This window comes from Stenella coeruleoalba, assembly GCF_951394435.1.
Source record: "Stenella coeruleoalba genome assembly, chromosome: 4".
NCBI classification, from domain to species: domain Eukaryota; kingdom Metazoa; phylum Chordata; class Mammalia; order Artiodactyla; family Delphinidae; genus Stenella; species Stenella coeruleoalba.
This window is the reverse complement of record NC_137149.1, coordinates 4357663-4373257: the sequence shown is the minus strand read 5'-3', so window position 1 is coordinate 4373257 and position 15595 is coordinate 4357663. Positions and strand designations below refer to the sequence as shown.

The 15595-nt window shown below is 55.4% G+C and overlaps 1 protein-coding gene across 3 annotated transcripts in view; it reads left to right on the top strand.

Moving 5' to 3' along the window:
* The first annotated feature begins 7032 nt into the window (after nucleotides 1–7032).
* TBC1D14 (TBC1 domain family member 14) overlaps nucleotides 7033–15595 on the top strand; it is a 103147-nt gene continuing 94584 nt past the window's right edge. Inside the window, exon 1 of one of the 3 annotated variants that reach the window (XM_079919345.1) lies at nucleotides 7033–7112. The gene's annotated coding sequence lies outside the window, so the exon portion shown is untranslated. Of the gene's footprint in view, nucleotides 7113–7489; nucleotides 7652–15595 lie in introns of those variants that run through there. The other 2 variants (XM_079919347.1, XM_079919346.1) reach the window with 2 other exon arrangements.

Genomic DNA, 15595 nt, shown 5'->3' with positions numbered 1-15595 from the left:
CGGAGCCTGGTGCAGAGAGGGTGTCTACAGTATCTGGGGGGTGGGGGTGGAGTGGCAGCGGGAGGGAACGTCTCCTGATGGGTGACACTTGGTGGGGGGGGGGGGAAGGTCAGCCGGCCTGGGGCTTGTGTGAGGCCCCTCAGGGCAGAGACCCAGGGGTGGGCAGGCTGAGGCCTGCTCCCTCCCCAAAGAGGAGGGGCGGCTGCTCTGGGGGGGGAAGGGCAAGGAGCCGCCAGGGGTGTTTTTGTGAGAGCTAAGAACATCCTCCACTCCAGGTGCAGGGCGGAGGAAGGACAGCGGCTGGACTGGGTGCTGGGACATTTAGGAAGCCAACTTCTGTAGCCAGGAGGGAGCTGGGCCCAACTCTGTGTGTGTGTGTGTGTCTCAGGAGCTGTTGGTTGGTGGGTGGATGAGTTAGGAGAAAATAGGGGCTGAGGTTTGGCAAGAAGAGGAACATGGAGTGCATCCAAGAAGGTTCCTCTAAGGTGGGCAATATCTAAGGTTGGCTTAGGATGGAGGAGCAAAGGGAAAGGTTGAAGTCGCTAGGTCAGGGAGGGTAGATGCGTCAGGAAGAAAGAAAACACGTATTAAACCCCTCCCCCACCTGAGGTATGTGGGACACCCCTTCCTCTGAAAGAGGAAACCGAGGCTCAGAGAGGTTAAGTAACTTGCCCAAAGTCACACAGTAAACACCAGAGTTGGGATTCCAGCCCAGATCTGCCTGACGTGAAAGCTCATGTTCTCTACTATCGTCAACTGCTTCTCAGGGGCTGGAAAAAAATGGGGTCTCTTGTGGAGGGGCAGTGGGGAAGCAGGGGTGGGGAGAGTGTGGCATGGGCAGGGCCTCACCCCAGGTGTCCCGTCTGTCACCACCAAACAAGCACCACACTGTATGTTACCTGGAGCCAGACGGCCTGGTTGCCAATCCTGCCTGTGTCCTTCGCAGCTATGGGGCCGTGGGCACGGAACGTTCCCCCGCGTGAGCCTCAGTTCTTCTCGGCAACATGGGCGACTGCGAGGACGAAGACGGTAGACACACACTGCGCAGGGCTCAGGCAGGCTACGCTCTTCCCCTCTCCTCCGTGTGGGCCCTGACTACCCGCTGGGGACCTGGGGACTGCACAGAGACCAGACAAGATGGTAAGGCATCTGGGAGGTGGCCCAGGGGCTGCTGGAGCCCTGCACGGCCTCGGGTGGGAGTTGGGTAAGAGTCGGGGATGCCGTTCCGAGGGTCAGAGCACCTGGGGTACCATTCTGAGCCACACACCAGAGGGGACTAGGAAGTAGAGGAGAAGGGAATCCCAGGAGGTCCAGGCCGAGGGCAGAGCAGGTGCAAAGGGGAGGACTTGACAGAGTTCGAGGTGCTTCCGGGGAGCCGCACGCGTGCAAGGGGCGGGAGAGTTTCCCGCAAGGGATGATCGGGCGTGAGAAGCATCTGCATCCCCTGCCACCTCTGCCCTCTGCACCCATCTCACGTGGCTCCCACGTGAGACCTGATCCCGCAGCTTCTAAATCGGGTTTCGCTTTCTGAGGGTGGCGGCAGCAGAAGGCAACGGGGCGATGCCTTTAAAAAACAAGGCTATTTGGAAAATTCCACTGTGGTGTGCTGTAACGCAGAGCCCCACCCCCACGTGCTTTCTGTGGTTTCTTAGTACCTAGAGCCTTAAGGCCTCCAGCCCTGGGCTCCTCTTAAGCATCAGTGAGCCGCAAGCCACAGGGGGTCCCCTGCACCACACCTCCCCCCCCACGCCACCCACCAGCGCCAGGTTGTGCATTCCATACTTTGCAGGGTCTGTTGGTTTCATTATAACTTACTTCCTCCAAGCAATTACTTGGGATGCTCTGAGAATTAGTGACCTTTGATTTGGGCACCAGACCCCACTGGTTCAAATGTCCCCAGTAAAATGGGGCAACAATACAGCATCATGGGGCTGCTAGGGCAGCTAGAGACGCTGTTACAGACGGTAGAACACACAGACCGTAGTCACAGGGCTCTGTGGTCAGCACTCCCGTCACAGCAAGTGTGTTTGGCTCTGCATTCATTACCTAACCCCCTGGAGCACGCGTGTTCCCACTGACAAAATGGTGACAGGACTTGTCGTGCTTTGATGAGAAGGGACAGCGTGCAGAGCCCTCATCCGATGGCCTCAGGTTACTGTGCCTCTTGAATCTTGTCGGTTACCCATCAGTCAGCATCTTAACACATCTCATTATAAATAGAATAATATTTAAATATTATTATAAATAGAATATTATAATAGTAATATTACTATTATAATATAGTAATAATAATATAATAATAATATTATTACATTATAAATAGAATAATAATATTCCAGGGGAATTTCCTGACGGCCAGTGGCTAGGACTCTGCGCTTCCACTGCAGGGGGCATGGGTTCGACCCCTGGTCAGGGAACTAAGATCCCACAAGCCACGTGGTGTGGCCAAAAAATATATATATATAAATAGAGCATTCGTTTGTTGCGGGAAATCTAAAAGTTTCAAAATACATAATCAGAAGGTAATCATGTGTGTTCTGATATCATTTGAGTGTTTCTACCTGTTTGTTTCTGTGGATGACATTCCATATTCTATGATTATGTTTTATTTAAAATTCAGTATCACTCTTACAACTTATGCATTTCCTCTTTGCTATAATAAACTACTTGAAGATTTTTAAAAATTAATTAATTAAATTTTGGCTGCATTGGGTCTTTGTTGCTGCGTGTGGGTTTTCTCTAGTTGCGGTGAGCAGGGGCTACTCTTCCTTGAGGTGCGCGGGCTTCTCATTGTGGTGGCTTCTCTTGTTGTGGAGCACCGGCTCTAGGCGGGTGGGTTTCAGTAATTGTGGCACGTGGGCTCAGTAGTTGTGGCTCGTGGGCTCTAGAGCACGGGCTCAGTAGTTGTGGTGCACGGGCTTAGCTGCTCCGCGGTATGTGGGATCTTCCCGGACCAGGGTTCAAACCCGTGTTCCCTGCATTGGCAGGCGGATTCTTAACCACTGCGCCACCAGGGAAGCCCTAAAGATTTTTTAAATGGCTGCATAGAAGTCTCTCCAGTTAGTTAAGCTTCCCCCATGACTGGACGTCCACATCATATCCATTTCACTGTTGTAAGTAGCACTTCAGTGAGCATATTTTTACAACAGTCTTTGCCTGACTTTGGGGGTATTTTTTTTTTATAAGGACAGCTCCCTTCAAGTGCACTATTAGATGAAAAGGATTCAGTGTGTTATAATTTTCTCTTTTGCTGGAGCCATGCCTTCTCCCTTTTATAAATGTGCTGTAATACTTCTAGGAGTTCCACCTCCCTGAATTCACTGATTTTCACCTCTGCAGGTAAGCAACAGGTAACTGCCCTTGTTAAAACTGAGTAGAATACGAGTTGATGGTCTGGTTGTGAGGGTCTGATGCTGCTTCTTTGCCGCAAACTGCAGAGGTTCGTGGTGACTACTCTGGTTGTTATGACACTTTTCCGTCTCCGTGTCTCTGGCCATCTTCTCTGGGCCTGAGGTTGCTGGAAGGCTTACCTCCAGCTACCTGGGCTACTTTTGACTTTGTTTTTTTTTCCTCCTCTTGATCAATTTTCAGAAGCAACAAGGCAAACCCAAGTTCCAGGCTTTGTGTCCTAAAAATGAGAACGTCCATCTCCACAGTGAATTCCTTTATTCCAAGGAATGAAGACAGAAAAGATGGGCTTTCCTGGACTTCTGAAATCCCTTGGGCCAGCGGAAAGCTCCTTGGAAATAAATGATGGTTGCTCAATCTGCCTCTGCCTGGTGGGGACGGCCCGCTGACACTCACAAGTGAAGTGTGACCACCGCCGCCGGTACTTTCATTCCCACCCTGGGCCCCCGGTGGCCCTGAACAGAAGCTGGGGGCAAGGAGGGTGGGAGGGAGGATGGCGAGTGGGCGGCAGCTTTTGGACAGTGGGGGGCAAGCTGTGAGGGCCAAGCTGAGCGGCCTCACCTCACCGCGCCTGCTTCCCCACCTGTAAAGCAGGAGTCAACGTGCCAGTAGGTGTGGTGATGGGGTGAAACAGCCAGCACAGCATGGGGCACCTGGGAGGGCTCACGCGAGTGCAGGTATGACAAAGGTTTATTCACGCAGTCAACAAATATTTAAGGAGCTCACATTCCCGGGGCTGGGGAAGAGTCGGGGGCAAAATATGCATTTGGGAGGCTAGAACCCCACATCTCCCGAGAAGAGGTGCACAGAGGTTTGGTGGGGCAGAGGCTGCTGGCCAGGACCTGTGCCCACCCCCTTCCCCACCTGACCTTGGGCCCCTCCCCATGTCTGTCTCTGGGCCTCACTTGCCCCACTGAATAATGAGAGGGGTGGGCTTGAGGACTCTAGAGGGTCCCGCCAGCTCCGACACCCTGCTGGTGACCCTTCTGGGGTCTGCCCCTGGTGAGTTCCTATTGTCCTGGTGAGGGGATGTGAGTGCATTTGCGAGGTGCCACGTCTGTCTGCCCCTCGAGACGGGGGCTCCGTGGGCGCAGGAACTGTGGGCTATCAGTCACTCTGCTGTTCCCGGAGCCCAGGGCGCCGGCACACAGTGGGCTCAGGGCTGCCTTCCGTGGAACTCGGTCACCCTGGGAAGGGCTTCCCACTCCTGCTTGGTGAGCTTGGGGAAGGCTCACAGGTCAGGCTTGAAGAAGTCCCTCCGCGGGGTCCCTGGAGAATCTTAGCATCTCTCCTCACCTTGGCGGGTTGACTTTCTCTACATTATATTGCTAGGAAGAGCTCCCTCAAATATGCCAGAAACTGACAGAACCAGACAGCTGGGTTTTTTCTTTTCTTTTTTGGTCGTGCCGCGTGGCTTGTGGGATCTCAGTTCCCCGACCAGGGATTGAACCCCAGGCCCTCGGCAGTGAAAGCGTGGAGTCCTAACCACTGGACCACCAGGGAATTCCCCAGACAGTTGTTTTACATTTAATCCTCACACAGTTCGGGAGGCGGAGATGCTCAGAGCCTTGTTGAGATGGGGAAAGTTGGGGAAGGGAAGGGAGGGAAGGCTTCAGGGCTGACCCAGGCCAGGCCACCACCCACCAGTCCTGTGCCTGGAACTGAGGTGAGGCAGCTGCAGGCCTGGTGCTTCTCTACATCAAGGGGCAGCTTTACAGCCCCCAAAGGAACGACCAGGTGAGAATCAGTTTGGGACCCTGGCGGTTAGGTCTGCACAGGGGAGCCGGGATGGCTTCCCCCAGGCAGGCAGCAGTGAGCCAGCAGAGGGGGACACGGCACTGACCACCCTGATACAGTTCTCATCTCCATATCAGAGACGGGGGCTGGGAGGTGCTGAGGTTCTGAGAGGTGACGTGCGTGCCCACTGCCACGCAGCTAATCTTGTTCACTGTATTTTTAATTTCGTTAGGCTGAAGTTGCAATGAGGATTCATCTAGAACACTCCTGGGTGCTGATGACAAGGGGTAAGAAATAGGTCAAATCACACTGAGGGTGTTAAGTGACAGATGGGCTCCAGTGGGGAGCTCTGGGCTGTGGCAGGGGGAGGGGCGGGAGCCAGGGAGGCAGCAGGGTGGTGAGAGGGTGAGGAGAAGGCAGACAGAGGGCGCCAAATGCAAACCCACGGACCACAAGCTTCCTCGGTTCTGGATGTAGAACAATGGTTCCTGTGATTGTGGGGTTTTAAAACCCTAAGACTGACAATGAGGGCTTCAAGGGATTTGGGGAGTCGCAAAGAACACCGTAAAGGCAGATTTATTAATCTGATGTATTAAATTGCTAATTAAGTCAGGCCTGAAGCAAGTCTGTACTTTCCTGTTTCCTTAAAATAAGCTCAGGGGGGCACACTGGGGGGGGCGGGGCTTGAAAGAGACCTGCTATTAGTTTTCCTTAAGACATCCAGAAATGTAAGCATTTATAAAGCCTCCATTATGCTCTAAGCATAACAGAAGCACTGTGAAGGGTGTTAGTGTATTCTATTAACACATTTCCTTTGTAAAGTTCTCACCCCTCCTGCTATCATAATAGGCGCTAAGAGTTATTAGAGCCATGACCCAGGCAGGAGAAACAAGTCAGGGGCTCTTCGGCCCAACGCTAATGACCACAGCCCAAATTAATCTTCCGTTGCATGCTTCCAGACGCTGTGATGGAGAGATCACCCTTCCTGTCCCCGACGGCCCTGCTAGATGTAGCTGGCTGTCTCTCTGAGGTTTCCTCTGTGGTAGCTCTGGCCGCGACAGCCCTCAGGGGTCCTGGTTGGCAGGAGCCAATCCTAGCTTGGAACCCAGGCCTTCCAGCTCCCAACCACTGGAGTCTTTCCTCTTGCCTTGATGCCCTCAGAACATAATCTTTCAGGCTCAGGGAACATACCAATAAACAAGATAAGCCCGGTTTGGCTCAGGGAGCGTACATTCTAGGAGGAGGATGAAGTAGGGGTCAACAACGAGCGAACAAGACCTTTCTCATTCAGGGCCTTCCATGATGCTGGAAGGCGGTCTGGGGCGGGGCATCTGGTTTCTGACCCCTCTCAGCTACTGACCAGCCCTGACCCTTGGGTAAGTGACTTCATCTCCCACTCTGTACGACGGTTTTGATCACAGACCTTGTCTCTGGAGGTTCTGCAATATTGACAGGAAGTAATGCACATGAACGCTAGGCCAGCGGCTCCTAAACTTGTCTGCACATTACACAGCTTCCAAAACTGTACCTTACCTCCAGAGACTGATTCAGTTGGCCTGGGGCGTGGCCTGGGCTTTGAAATTTTCAAAGATCCCCAGGAGACGCTGAAGTGCAGACAAGTCTGGGGAGGCACGGCGCTATGCATTGCGTAACCGCTCGATAAAAGACAACTAACAGAAAAGCCCGTTCTACAGATTAAGAGACCAAGGCCCGGCAGGGAAGACCTCAAAGCGACCTTCCCGAGGCTGTACGTCCCGGGCCCGAGCTCGGATCTTGCCCACCTGGTCTCTCGCAGGCGGCCAGGTGGGGTCCGGGCTCTTCCTCCCCCGCACACCTGCTGGGGGGCAGGGGCGCCCATCGATGCGCTCCGCTGCTCGGCTCCCCACGCCTGGTCGCTGCCCGCTCGTGCCCCTTCCCCCTCCCGGGCGCTTCCCACTTCCAAGATGGCCGCGGGTGGAGCCGACCAGGTAAGGAAGCCCCTGATGGGTGTTCACGGGGGGTCTGCGGGCATGAAAATCCCCTCAGGCCTCCCCACAGGCTCCTCTTGCCCTTCGGGAGAGAAAAGGTCCGGCAACGCCGCTCCGAAGCCCGTGGCGGGCGGGCGAGCGGGCCGGAGGAGGGGCAGCGGGACGAGCGTCGAGCTCGAGGAGCGGCGGCAGCCCGGCTGGGCGCGGCAACCCGGGCGGAAGAGCAGCCTGCGCAGGCAGGGGGCGGGGCGGGGCGAGGGCGCGCGGGGCGGGGCGAGGGCGCGCGGGGCGGGGCGAGGGCGCGCGGGGCGGGGCGAGGGCGCGCGGGGCGGGGCGAGGGCGCGCGGGGCGGGGCGAGGGCGCGCGGGGCGGGGCGAGGGCGCGCGCCGCTGTTGGCTGCGGGCAGCTCGCGGGCACCTGCCGGCCCGGCCCGCCGCCTGCAGCGCCGGGTGTCCTTGCCGCGCAAGTTGCGGGTCCCGCAGGGCCTGGGCTGCGGGCCCGCTGGCCCCGGGGATGGCGTCGGAGCCGCGCTAACTCCGGTACTGAGGGCCTCCGGCGAGGGCCGGGCCGCGAGGGAGGGAGGGCGCCGGGGCGCGCGGGGCAGCTGACACCTGCTGCAGCGTCGGCCGGAGCGTGGAGGCGGCCTGAGGCGGGGCGGAGCTGGCCGCGCGGGTTCGGGTCCTGCCTGCGCGCCCCCTCGACGCGCGGCCGCCGCTCCCTCCCACGCTGGGGGAGCGCGTGGGGCACGGGGAGCATCGCGGGGCCCGGGGGCGCTCGGCTCGCCCGCTCCTCGGTGAGACGCGCGCCCCGACCCGCTCCTTTCCCGGAACTTGACGAAAAGTTTTCCCCCTCAGACGCGCGGGGCTCCCGGGCCGGGAGAGGAGCCGGCTCGGCGCTCCCCGACGCATAAGAGCCCCCACGGCGTCGGGGCCACAGAACACCGGGATCCCGCCACTTCGGAGCCCCCCAGCCGCCGGGACCCCCTCCACCTCAGGGCCCCCGACCCCTGCGACCCCCGGCAGTTTGCAGTCCCCGACTCGCCGGAGCCCCTCTCCCCACACCTCGGAGCCTCCGACCGCCCGGAACCCCCTCCACCTCTGGGTCCACCTGGCAGCTCCCGACCCCCTTGCTTCTCAGATCCCTGTTCTGGGGCCGCAGACGCCCCCTTCTCTTGAGACCGCCTACTCCCCAGGCCGGGGACTCCCTTTTGCTTCAGGGGCCCCCGTACCTGGACTACAGCCCCCTTAGCCTCGGGGACCCGCCCCTCGGGATGCATCCCAGCGGGAGGCTGAGGGGCAGGAGCTGTATGGGGACAGAGAGCTGCCCCGAGGAAGGAGCGGGGGGGGGGGGGGGGGGGCGGCGGCTCAGAGCTGGGGGGATGCGGCCGCCTTCGGGAAGGCTCCTCTTCACGAGGCCGCAGCGCCGGCCGGCGGACCCCAGACCCCGCGCCTGCGCAGCAGGCCACAGGCAGCCGCGTGCGTTTCAAAGTTGGACAGGCGCCATCTGCTCCAACTTGGATGTGGAAGTGGAAGCTTGGCTTTGGGAAGTTCTGTGGGCAGGAGGCTCCTGGGCACGGACTCACGCCCTTCGTTTACAGGGGAGGGCGGTGTCTTAGGGCCCGTGTCTGCAGGCGTTGGCCCCTCGCCGTTGTCTTGGCTACCTTTGTAGAGGATGGGTGGCTGCTGGGCACTGTTAGGAGCTGTGCATGGACCAGACCAGACCTTACAGCAGTCCCTTGCTCTTGCCCGGTTTATCTGGCCAGTACCAACCTGTGTCTCAGGTTTGGATAGGGCTTTTTCCCAGCTGCTTAGCCCACCTGTCCCACCTGGTTTGCTCCGCCGTCCCACCCCCCAGCCAAGGCTGTCTTACTACTGTCTTGGTGGTGGTATGTTTGACCCCTTGAGACTGTGGGCTTCACCTGATTAACAGCCCTTGTGAGAAGCTGGCATGTTCTTGGGGCTCAGGGTTATTGAGTGAATGCAGCCTTTGGGCCGCATCGAGGGCGGTCAGGTAACCGGTTCAGGGTCACCCAGCTGGAGAGGGGCAGGGATGACATTCACACTGAGGCAGGTCAGGGGGCCAGGCTCCGCTCATCTCAATGTCCTTCACGGCCCCAGCAGGTCCTGGCAGGTCCCTGCTTAGCATTTTGCGTGGCGCCGAGGTGGGCTTGCTCCATGCTTGCGAGACTGAGTGTTTACAGCCTGCCCCCAGCCCACCCTCTCATGCTCCGAATCAGGGCTGCCTCACCTGGCCTCCGCGGGTCCCTGCAGTTCCCCTCAGGCACCTCTCTCTACTTCTCCACCCCTCCACCCCTCCGCCCTTCCACTTCTCCATCTCTCCCTCCCACTGCCCTACTTCCCTCTGTCCAGCGGGTGAGTTCCTGCCCGTGCTACCTCCACTTCCCCTTGCTTGTGCTCTGCTGAAGGCCTCTCAACAGAGAGGACACAGCTTATCAGAGCAACATGCTTAGGAATCTGTCTTCCCTGTTGGTCAGAGCTTCTGACTGTCACGTCCTCACCCTCAGCACAGAGGATGCCTGCCCAGCATGGCGTGGGTGCTCGCCGAGCTTTGAGACCTTGGAGAAGATTTGTCATCACACCAGACATTTATACCTAATATGTAAGAGAGGATTTTAGGAAAATGGGTACGTGTTGTCAATGTTTGCTGTAGGGAGGGTGTAAAGTTTCTAGGGTCTGGGTTTAGAATTCTAGATTGTCAAGTTGCAAGGACCTCGGGTAGCTTGGCTGGGCTAGTCACCTCATTTGACAGATGGGGAAGCTGAGGCCCAGCGCTCGGTCAGTGCCGCAGCGGAGGTGCGAGGAGAGATGCTGGTGACAGGGCGAAGCCGTACAGTGAGGCTGTGCAGACTGGCTGTGTCTGGGCTTGCTTATGCAAATGAGTTGCTAAAATAGGGGGCCTGAGCTGGCTGGCCGTGTCGGGTGCCCGGGGAAGAGTGATGCCAACTAGCATCTTCCAAGGCGCGATTCTAAAGGCTTTATGTAGATTTCTTCCCCCGATCTTGTCAACTGCCTAATGAAATAGGGTCTATTATTGTCCCCCTCTTACTACGTGGAAATCGAGGCACAGAGAAGTTAAACTAGTCCAAGGTCCAACAACTGCTAGGCGGAGGAGCCAGGATTTGAACTTACGTGGTCTACCTCCAGAACCTACATTATTTTTTCCCCTTGTGTATTTTAGTTTTAAAACTTTTCTATTGAAGTCTAACATACATACAGAGAAGTCTAAATATTGTTGTATTTAACTTATCGATGATCACAAAGTGTAGGGTCTGTACTCTTAAGCACTCCAACAAGCCATGTTTGGCCTTTGATGTCAGACCCGGTTTGAATCCTGTTTCTCTTGCTGTGTGACCTTGGGTGTGTCACTCAGCTTCTCTGAATCTCATAGTTTCTTGGGTGTACTTGGCAGGCTTGTGATGATTAGAGCATGTGATAGCTCCTGGCATGTTTGGTGTTTGGTAAATTTTCAGTAAATTATTTGACTTATTAATAATTAAGATTATAAATTGTGTTGGCTTTGTTAAGTGGACTATCTTCCGAACCTGTGAGTTGCCTTCCGGTCACTTTACAGGTACTTATGATGATTAGTTTTGGTAAATATATGAAGCTGAAACATTTGGGGGTAGAGGGGAAACCTCCCCTGTGCACTGAAAGTCCTTAATTTAAAATGTCCCACCTGTGCCTTTTAAACATCACCACCTTTGGGCGGTGTAAGTTAAATATCTGTTCCTTAGGGTTGGGAAGGAGCCTCTGGGGACCCTCAGCAGTTTAACGCCAGTTTCTGCCTGGTTTGCTGATGGACGGAAACTTACTGAACTACATCGTGTTGAGTTCCAGGTGCCTCAAAGTTGCCGGGCACCCTCCAGAGGAGTATATTGGGCTTCTAGGAAATTCTTTTTTAGGATTGTTTTTATCCTAAAGAATAACTCTTTTAAAAAAACAAACTACTTTTCTAGTTGACTTTCCTATTCTGTGGTTTTTTTTTTCTTTTTTTCTTTTGGCTGTGCCGCGTAGCATGCGGGGTCTTAGTTCCCTGACCAGGGATCAACCCCACCCCCTCCCCTGGCAGTGGAAGCGTGGAGTCTTAACCACTGGACCGCCGGGGAAGTCCCGACTTTCCCTTTCTATGTAATGCACATTAGTCCATTATTTTAGGCCGCTTGTGCAGCAGTGGAAAGAGTAAGCACCTTAGTGTAGGCTCCAGGTCAGCCCCAGCAGGACCCCTTCAGTCTGCGTTCCATCTGCACCTCGGTCTTGTCTGTGAGATGGTGATGACAGTGTCCTCAGCTCTGGGGGTTGCTGGGGAGGTTACATAGGTCATAGATGGTGGGTGTGGACACCGAACACAGTGCCCACCGTGCAGCGTGCACCGGTGAGCAGAGGCAGCTGCTTGTGTTAACTGTTAATGCCGAGGCGCCTGAGATGCAGAACGTCCTATGCCTTTCTCTCCACTGCTTGAATTAAAAAGAGAAAGAGACTCACAGTGGTTGGTGCTTGTGAGCCCTCTACACAAATGTCTGATTGTCATGGGAGATGTCTCACAGGTCAGTGGGTTCTCCTTTTTGTTTGGTCTAGGCTTGAGGTGAAGGCCTGAGAGAGCCACTCCTGTGGCGAGTCTGGCGGTCCCACCAGCATCCTCACCAGGAAACGTGAAGGACCCCTGAGAGGCCTTCTGGAGGGTGACGCAGGTGTTGGAGAGAGAAGACTCAGGTGGGACCCTCCCTGCAAGACCTTGGGCACGTTGCTGCCTCTGGCTCAGCCCAGCGTTGTTCCCACCTGTGAGATCCTCTTCTTTCACGGGAGGGATAAGGATTTGAGGAGGTGCTTGATGTCTGCATTAGGGCTGTAAGTAGCAAAGCTTACCAAGGGGCTTTGGGGTCACAGACTTGGGCTCAGGCCCCAGCTGCTGCCACGTGAAAGTGGAGACCTGGGCAAGCTGTGTGCTTCGGTTTCCTCCTCTGTGCAGTGGGGGTAATACCTGGCGCAGAGGGCTGCTGGGGGCTCTGGCACAGAATGGCATGTTAAGAGCTTAGAACGGTGCCTGGTGCTCATGAAATTGTAGTTTTATGGTGGTGCTCTGGTGTTGTCAGGACTTGCAGGCCGAGTTCCTGCCCTCTGGAAACTTTGGATCTGTGACAGATGGGCCCTCAGGCCATGGCTGATAGAAAGGGGCCGTGTGCGCCTGACTCTTAAGCGGCAGGGTACGGCGAGCAGCGGCAGGCCTGGGTTGACAGGAGGCTTGGCAGCGAAGATGAGCGCACCCTCCGTGGAGGATCAGGGAGAGTGGCGTTGTCCCCGTGCTGATGGGGGTGCGAGGGGGCCGCTCTCCTCCGCGGTGTCCAGAGGGGAGAGCTGGGACGAGGGAGGCTGTGTATAGCACACGCCCCGTGGGCAGGAAGGAGCCACGGGAGAGGAGAGGAGTGCAGAGGATGTCTGCATGGACGGGCAGAGCTGTCCCTCCCTGAAGCCACCAGTGAGTGGAGTTTTCTTCCCCTGGGACCCTAACTAAATCATTTAGTTTTGGTTTCATAAACTGTTTCTTTCATTTATGAAGACTTGGTCAAGACTTAGTCCCATTACTTTTTAAGGAGGAGAAAATTAAATTGTTGCTTCAAGATGGACTTGTTTTCCAAAGCCTTGTTCAGAGTCACTGGCAGAGCTGCTCTCCACTCTCTGACTCGTATTAAACTAAAGACGGGCCCCTGGGAGTGAAGGCTGTTTCAGTCTCTTGGGCACTTTTCCTCTTTGCTTCCTGAAGAACTCAGTTTTGTGGCAGGTAAGTAAACGTCAGGTGGCCTTGCTGCCTGGAATAGAAAGTCTTCGTCTTATCTGTGCGTCATGTCTTGTGTGTTTCTCTCCTCCGGACGGTGACGGCTGCTCCTCATCAGACTTGGATCTGGTGCCGGGCTGTGCCTGGGTGACTCTGAGAGCCCAGGTCGCATGCTGTGGCGGCCACTGCGCAGGGGGTCGTGTGAGACTTTGGGAAACAACTGCAGAGGGAAATTTCGTTTTACTTTCCTGAGCTGTCAAGTGTTCACAGTGTTGGTCGCCGTCTAGTCTAGCAGCGGATACGGCGCACAGGGCGGTCACCGCTCACTTGCTGGGTCTGCCGTCTGCACGCATGGCTGGGAGCACGATGGATTTTCTTCCTCTTCTGTGACCTCCCCTGCTCACCTTGTTCTTGAAACACAACCCAGCTCTCAACAGATGTTTCTTGGATGGATTGCCCCTGAAACCTGCCCACAACTAGAATGTAGTTGTTAGTAATAATTAATTCAGCAAATACAATTTTTTTTTTTTTTTGGCTGCACTGCGTGGCATGTGGGATCTTAGTTCCCCCACCAGGAATCGAACTTATGCCCCCTGCAGTGGAAGCGCGGAGTCTTGACCACTGGACTGCCAGGGGAGTCCCGCAAATAGATTTTTAATCCTTAACCATGCTCGGCATTTGACCAGGCAGTGGTATCCAGAAACTGTTAGCATGTGCCCGCCTGAAGCTTAGTCAGGAGCCAGGAGAGAGAGACACGGAAACTGCTGTAGGTGGGGTGTGGCCACAAGGAGCTCAGGAGGAGGGGGGCCTGCAGCCTCCTGGGGGAGTTGAGAAGGGCTTCTCAGGGGAGGTGCTGTGTCTCCTCGTGGCACACGCTCCCAGATCCCCAGGGGCGCTGATGGCAGAGTGGGGAGAGTACCTGCGGCAGTGGCGCAGGACGGCTGGGTGCTGAGAGAGGTGAGGGTGACGGCATGAGGCTGGTGTGGCTGGCAGGGACGGATCCAGAGGGCCCTGGGCCGGCTTGGGGAATTTAGGCTTACTCTGTCTTTGGAGAACGTGTGATTTGGAGGCAGGCCATCCGCAGCTGGTCTCCTGGCTGGCTTCCAGAGTCCACCCTGCAGCCCCTCTTGGAAGCACCCGCTTTGTGCAGCCTCGCCCTGCAGGGCCGCGTCGGGAGGCAGGTGCTCTGGCGCGTGGCTTCTGGTTTTAGGGCACTGGTAGCACCAGGTGAAAGGGCTTGAGGACAGTTGGCCTTGGCCCTTGCGGAGTTTGGTCTTAGAATATGGTGCAAGGGGAAGTACTTTTTCCCTTTTAGGTTTATTTCTCTGAAGGCTGTTCTCTGAGTCTGTTCCTCAAGTTTAAGGAACTTAAGCTGGGCTTGGAACCATCGGGGGCCCCAAAGGTCCCTCAGCTTCTCCCTAGAAGAGGCCCTCAGGCTTCTCTCTGTGGCCCCAAGGCAGAGGAGAGAAGACGGAGGACGAGGCCACCACCAAGCGGCTTGGGACTCTGTCCGACCTTGTTTCTTTCTTCCCTGTGCTTCCATCTTGGCGACTCAGAGGAGAAGGGGTCCTTGGGTCCACATCACACACTTGTTCCATGTTGCTGCCTATTCTAGTGTCAAAATTTCAGTTTAAATTCGTAGGTTTTTTTTCCAGGTACTCAGGCTCTTTATGTGGCTGGAGTGGAGGAAATTCACATTTATTGGGCACCTACCGTGTGTCAGGTACAGGTGTGCCGGCGCTTCACCACACCTCATTTCCTTTATCCTCAGCCAGCCTGTGAGGTGTATGGTATCGCCCCCTTTTACTCCTGGGGAGGAGGGAAGTTGAGGCTCAGAAAGGTTGAGCATCTCCCCAGCTAGTAAGTGGCAGGGCCAGAATTTCAGCTGGGGCTGTCGGAGGGTCTCGGCTCTGCTTACTGTGAGTTTTTCCTCTTGTGTTTATGGCTTTTTGCCAGTTTGACCTGTTGGTGTGTTGATGGTATTTGGATAATTCTCATTACCTTTGGCGTTGCCAAAGATTAGCTCTTAACTATGTGCTAAAAATGTTTCTTACTGGATTTTCCTCTTGATTAAAAAAAAAAAGTAGAACTTTCAAATTGGTATACAGATTTATCTTCCTGTGTCTTCCCGTCGTGAATCCTGTTGTTTCACATCATGGTTTGGTTCGGGAGTTTTCCCAGCGCAGGGTTCCAGAGACAGTTTGCTGTGGCCTTGCCTGGGAGGAACTCCTGGCTGGGGACTCAGGGTAGGGGCCGCAGCCCAGGAAATTCAGGGCAGTGTGAACTGCAAAACAGTTAAGACAGGTTCCCATGTGGTGAGGGGAATGCCCAGATCCTTTCCGAGGATGAACTGAGTTTTTGCTCTGTAGGTTAGGGAAGCACTTTATTTTGTGCAATACCTTTATAATCTCATATTTGTATTAAGCTGTAATTTTGCTTGTAGTTTTGTTTTGGTGTAGTTCTACCTTCCAAGAAAAATTGATAACCAATTAGTACGACACCATGATTAAATAATCCTTCCTTACTCACTGGGTTATATTTCAAGTTTTTATTCATAGTTCAGTCTATTTCTTTCTTTCTTTTTTTTTTTTTTTGGCGGTACACGGGCCCCCCACTGCTGTGGCCTCTCCCGTTGCGGAGCACAGGCTCCGGACGCGCAGCCTCAGCGGCCATGGCTCACGGGGCCCAGCCGC